We start from the raw sequence: 7,149 nt of genomic DNA on the forward strand, positions 1-7,149 counted from the left end.
TAGTCAAACGACTGTACCAAGGAGCGATTAGAGGACCTGCTAGACAGCTGCGTTATGCCGGTTGCATGCGAATCAGGCGAAATGCAATTCAGGTCGTTCGGATACTTTTGAGCACGACTGTACATCTCGAGGTGAAAATGTACGAAAATGCACAACTGCACTTTTGCGAACTTCTGTTTTATTTTCGCATCAATACTGTTGTGAACCCACCATCTGGTATCAATGCATTACATTATCAACCATTATATATAATCATTTTGATAGTACACTTGATGTTATAGATGAGTAGGACACAAGACAGGGCATAGATAATGTCCGTTTGACGTCAACAGTGTGTAACATTTTACTTTTTTTGAATAGGACAATGTTCCTCTCCAATAATTTTTAGATTAGTTACAATAAGCTTACGCTGCAAGAGAATTCGCTTGTATTTTTCAATATGTGGTCTGTTGTCGGTTTGAAGGCCTTCCATTGCATCGGCAACGTAGTGCAGCTCCACCGAGGACTGTCTGGAGTAGGGTGGAGATAGCAATGTGAAAGTTGCGAGCTGTCGAAGACGAACTTCATATTCCTAATGCGATCAGAACATCGTATACTCTGACGGCGTTTAGCACCTGTGCGGCACAGTCACCCAATTTCAGAATTCATGTTGAGTAATCCTGCTAAATTCCCATAATATTGTCTTTTTATATTGATGAGTAATATGGATAGTCGTCACGTTCATGTACCGTCTACAATGCAAATTTAATGTTACTATCCTAGGAACTAACCTGCAATACGTTTTGTATTTCATAATCGGAACTATCTGCATTAAGCGTCATCAGAGCAATGTCAGGGAACAGAATGCAGCAGTGCCTTGGTACCTACTTGGGGACCTGCTTGAGTCGTGTTCTAAGGAAAGGGTAGTTGCTGGTTCACATTATATTACACTAGCGAGAAGTACCGACTTTTCCTTTTCTCTGCAAACATCCAGAACTAAATTCAGTAACTAAATGCTAAGCATATATCTGCATTGTGCCTACTCAAAGATCAATAGATATGGATATAGATATAGATTTTTATATTTAAAGCCATTCTCGTTCTGCGTTGGAATAAACATCATTCATTATTTGCTTGTTCTTGTTACGATTGTTGTTGTCATTCTCTCACTCGCAAGAGTTTTCACATTCCTATTTGGTATCGATGCACATGAAGAGTGGCTATGAAAGAAGGGAATACTGAATGTTACGTCATGCAGAATACACTCATTTACTTCGGCTCCTCGTGATCAATGCTACAGGAGAAGTGAGATACATAAAGTTGACAGTGTGAGGGCAGACATGCTGGCACAACTCTGCAACTACACAGTGTTACCAGATAAAATGGTGCTGCGGAATCGAAAGTGTAGTACGGACTTTGCCACAGTAGCAGACAGCTGCTAATTTCGGACCATGATCGTGGATTACACTTCGGTCAGTGCTGGTTAGAGTGTTGCAACTGTAAATGGAAGGCTTTGTTTGATAGTCTTGTGCTGATGCTATCTGAATAAATTATGCCATTGGATAAAAAGCGGTTTAGTTTTGAGACCTAACCCACGAGGGGGGAAGGCACAGTGGTCTGCTTCAGGAATTCCAAGCAATAAAACACAAAAAACAACCCAGGAAGGGTTCGAACAGCTACTTTCATGCAGAGACATGCATTTGGAATCTGTTCATCGTTACGGGGTCAAACAAGAGGGTAACATTACTGAAACAATGATCAGGCTACTTAGTATATAATAGAGCATACGTATTTCAAGGAGGAAACGTATGAAGACGCAGACTTCCTCGTTATCAATATGTGTGGCATATCTTTCGTGTTAACGAAAGTAATATCCCGCTCTACCTGTTCTTACGTCTCAAATGAAATGAATGCCATGAGGAATCGAATATTTGTTGACTGCGTCTCTTCTTGCTTCCATTCTTACCAACATATCTCTTCATTCTCGTGGTAATCATGACATTCTATGATTATGAACGTTACGGAAAATTATCTCACATGCTTTATGTTAAATGAGAAACATTGAATGACCCGTTTTGCTTTCCCTGCGTTGAAATGATATAATGTCGGCGGCAACAGCCTTCTTCCACGCCAGAAGCTGAAACTTGTATCATTCTGGATTAATGATAATTGAATGTCTCAAATGTATACATAGCCCACAAGGCGACGTCAGAAACCATCAGGGGAGAACGCCGCATAAAAACCAAACGTGCGCGCGCGTCTCCACTCTGAAGAACCGTATCGGAGAATCACGGCAAGCATTTCGCTGAAGAGCTGCCTCATAAGAGAGCCGAGAAATGGCAGCGTCGTAGCAAGTATTTCTCAACACTCTGATAGTGCATTTACTTCCGGGTGTAGGCCGACATTACCTCGCTAAATTCACTTGACATTCGTTTTCCACATCGAAGACCCGATCGATATAATCCACTGTAAGATGACACAATTAGAAAGTATATTTAATTTCTGGACTCCAAGAACGGCGTTCTTCACATAAGTAACACCTGTTTGTGTGTGCATTCGGGAGGACGACAGTGCAATCCCGCGCCCCGGCCATCCTGATTTAGGTTTTCAGTGATTTCCCTAAATCGCCTCAGGCTAATGCCGGGATGGTTCCTTAGAAAGGGCACGGCCGATTACCTTCCCCACCCTTCCCTAATCCGAGCTTGTGCTCCGTCTCTAATGACATCGTTGTCGACGGGACGTTAAAACAGTAATCTCCTCCTCCTCTGTTTGTGTGTTTGCGTTTTGAGGCTCAGGCAACATCGCAGTGACTATAGTCCGTCTCTTGCTGCCAGTGTGTCGTCAACTCAGAGGTTCCCTTGTGCGTTGCAGTGCTCGTACTATATGACATAGCAGTTCCAATCACGGTAGAAGCCGCTGACTACAACCTTTTATTTTCCATTTTAATTAATGGAGTTGCAAACTGCTAGTAAAAATTCCTTATACGAAATCTGAAGAATGCCTTTAAACATCAATCTTCGTCCGATTTCGACTTAGTAAATTAAGTTAATATCATGGATGTCTGCTTTGCAAATGCCAAGGTGCTTCACTGTAAAATAGATCCTGAAAAGATTCAAACCGACTGTCAATGATATAAATTTGAGCTTTGTTCGTCATATAGGTCTAACATGTCAGAAGGTTGTTTATGAAGTGCACATGTTGATTAATATAGTTCCCCTCTTCTAAATTTTTGCAATAGCATTTAACTGTAGACGTTTTCTAACACCGGCGTTAGCAATTCCTTTCCGTTCTCTGAAACCTCCAAAACGACAATTTTTTCTGGTTTAAATCTGATGACCTTAACTATCACTTCCGATCAACATGAACCCATACATGGAACTCCAAATGTGCAGTGTTCATGCACTGCTACAGAGCATGCATTGCAAGGTATTCACACAGTTTATCGCATAGACTTACCATAAGGAATGAAACAAGAACTGTAATACACTTTACACCACAGACGCTCACTCTGGCTTGACGAAAACATCCGAACATTGACCAAAAGTTGCTCAAATAATTGAGTTTGAAAGGAAAAGAAACGAGGTCTGAAGCATTTATAAATTCATCGAATGTAGTGATGTGGTTTAATTTCGTCCCAGTCTATAAAATTAATTTCGGGCCATACTCAGCTCTTGCCGATTAATGTAATATAATACCCGCCTACTAATCAGGGCGTCTGTCTCCGTTGCTTTTGAGCGTGAATGGAAATAGTAGAAATTTTCTGTGAAGCAACATTTAATAATAAAGCGTTTTAAATCATTATAAGCGATGAGCGGTAGCAGGCGCTTTCGATAAAGAACGGGACAGTGCAGCCCCACTGCTGTCGCCGCGGCCGCTGCCGGTAGCCAGCCAGTGGATCCCGGAGCTTTGCCGCATACGGCGTCCAGAGGAGGACAATCTGCAGGAAATCTGCCGCAAAGTCGTTACTGGATAAAATTTTGATATCGGTGTGTCAGAAAGCGTAATAGATTGAATCTGCGCTACCATTACATACACGTCTTCAGCATTCAGACAGAAGAGGCTATAAAAATATTTTATGCCAGCTGCTCTCGATCCACTGACTTTATGAACAGAAACAACGCACGCTACCGCTAGACCACAGGCGTAATCACCTTAGGGTTTCTCTATCATGGGACAAGTTTTCCTCCAGGAAGTGCCGCAGTCTACAGTGTTGCCAGATTGTGCAGATAACCGGACTTAGAGAATTAGCGAGTTGGCCAGTTTTTTTGTCCCATGTCGCGATCGGCGCGGACTTAGCCGTCTGAAGCGGCCGGCCGCCGGTCGAGATTTATGTCAAAGAGTGTACATAGAAACAAACAAAAAAATTAATTGTGCAATATAATTAAAACTTCATGACAAACCATCAGGGCTGGTATTGGGAGTGGGGGCAGGGTGGTCTCCAGGCAATATGAATTCTGAAGCAGCAATTTATGTTCAGTATTTTGTGCTCATCCATGTGTTCTACCACAGGGTGGACTGGCCAAGGGATTGCTTGTTACTATGGATAAATTGTCTGCATGTGACTAGACTTCATGGGGAAGACTTTTTAGTGTGATGGGGAGGGCAGCTATCAAAATGGAAATACTGTTGGTGTTTGGTGAATTTGATGTGGACGGAGAGTATTATGGAGCAGTTGGAAGGGAGGTGCTACTATATAGGACCATGCGAATCATATAAGAGAGAATGCGTTCAGGCTGTAGAGGAATGAGAATAGTGTGCCTTGATTCTAGAGTAAAGGATGGGTTCTCAAGTGGACATTTGGAAAGGTTGCATCACTGAATAAAAACCAGCAAAATCTGGTAAAAACTCTTAGGGCATTTATTCATCACAAGGGAATACAGATGGCACACATAGGGAATCTGTCATCCACTTAGAGGTTGCCCTTACAGCCAAAGTTCCAAATGGAAGATAGGAGAACAGGGGAGGAACATGTTAGTGGACTGGAAGCCAGCAGCCGAGAGAGTGAGCCATCTCTGCCATGGCTACCCACAACCGAGACCTCGCATAATAGTTTCCTACCCTTCTATTGGTCAAAGGTTGCACCTCATGCTCTGCCAAGACCTCCATTGGTCAGCACTCCACATACATGAACCATGTTTAGCCCAGCATTAAAATCAAAGCTATAAAGTTACTAGATAATTTTCAGCAGCAACCATGTTTAGCCCAGCATTAAAATCAAAGCTATAAAGTTACTAGATAATTTTCAGCAGCCTGTAGTCTTATGCATAGTGTTGCTGATCCTCATTCATGCAGCCCCAGGTTTGATTCCTGGCTGGGTCAGGGATTTTCTCCACTCAGAAGTGGGTATATGCATTGTTCTCATCACTGTTTCATCATCATTGATGTCCAAGTTGCTGAAGTGACATCAAATAAGAAAAAAGGCAACATGCAAGTAACACTCATGCTGAGGGTTCCATACAAATATAATTATGTATATAGACAGTTCATCCATGAATGGATAATCTTGACAGTTTTTATCTATTATCAACATTGATACTGATGAGATATTTGTCCCAAGAATTTCAAGATTTTTGAGAATATCTTAATTTTAAGTTTCAAGTTGGATAAAAAAATGACAAAAGAAATATTTTTTGTGTGACATAATTCCAAATATAAAAATAACAGGGAGCGAAAGGCTATTTACAATTTGTACAGAAACCAGATGGCAGTTATAAGAGTCGAGGGGCATGAAAGGGAAGCAGCAGTTGGGAAGGGAGTGAGGCAGCGTTGTAGCCTATCCCCGATGTTATTCAATCTGTATATTGAGCAATCAATAAAGGAAACAAAAGAAAAGTTAGGAGCAGGTATTAAAATCCATGGAGAAGAAATAAAAACTTTGAGGTTCGCCGATGACATTGTAATTCTGTCAGAGACAGCAAAGGACTTGGAAGAGCAGTTGAACGGAATGGACAGTTTCCAGAATGAGATTTTCACTCTGCAGCAGAGTGTGCGCTTATATGAAACTTTCTGGCAGATTAAAACTGTGTGCCCAACCGAGACTCGAACTCGGAACCTTTGCCTTTCACGGGCAAGTGCTCTACCATCTGAGCTACCGAAGCACGACTCACGCCCAGTACTCACAGCTTTACTTCTGCCAGTATCTCGTCTCCAACCTTCCAAACTTTACAGAAGCTTTCCTGCGAACCTTGCAGAACTAGCACTCCTGAAAGAAAGGATATAGCGGAGACATGGCTTAGCCACAGCCTGTGGCTAAGCCATGTCTCTGCTATATCCTTTCTTTCAGGAGTGCTAGTTCTGCAAGGTTCACAGGAGAGCATCTGTAAAGCTTGGAAGGTAGGAGACGAGATACTGGCAGAAGTAAAGCTGTGAGTACCGGGCGTGAGTCGTGCTTCGGTAGCTCAGATGGTAAAGCACTTGCCCACGAAAGGCAAAGGTCCCGAGTTCGAGTCTCGGTCGGGCACACAGTTTTAATCTGCCAGGAAGGAATGGACAGTGTCTTGAAAGGAGAGTATAAGATTAACATCAACAAAAGCAAAACAAGGATAATGGAATGTAGTCGAATTAAGTCGGGTGACGCTGAGGGAATTACACTCCTGGAAATAGAACACATTGACACCGGTGTGTCAGACCCACCATACTTGCTCCGGACACTGCGAGAGGGCTGTACAAGCAATGATCACACGCACGGAACAGCGGACACACCAGGAACCGTGGTGTTGGCCGTCGAATGGCGCTAGCTGCACAGCATTTGTGCACCGCCGCCGTCAGTGTCAGCCAGTTTGCCGTGGCATACGGAGCTCCATCGCAGTCTTTAACACTGGTAGCATGCCGCGACAGCGTGGACGTGAACCGTATGTGCAGTTGACGGACTTTGAGCGAGGGCGTATAGTGGGCATGCGGGAGGCCGGGTGGACGTACCGCCGAATTGCTCAACACGTGGTGCGTTAGGTCTCCACAGTACATCGATGTTGTCGCCAGTGGTCGGCGGAAGGTGCACGTGCCCGTCGACCTGGGACCGGACCGCAGCGACGCACGGATGCACGCCAAGACCGTAGGATCCTACGCAATGCCGTAGGGGACCGCACCGCCACTTCCCAGCAAATTAGGGACACTGTTGCTCCTGGGGTATCGGCGAGGACCATTCGCAACCGTCTCCATGAAGCTGGGCTA

Source organism: Schistocerca nitens, chromosome 5 (genome assembly GCF_023898315.1).
Source record: "Schistocerca nitens isolate TAMUIC-IGC-003100 chromosome 5, iqSchNite1.1, whole genome shotgun sequence".
NCBI classification, from domain to species: domain Eukaryota; kingdom Metazoa; phylum Arthropoda; class Insecta; order Orthoptera; family Acrididae; genus Schistocerca; species Schistocerca nitens.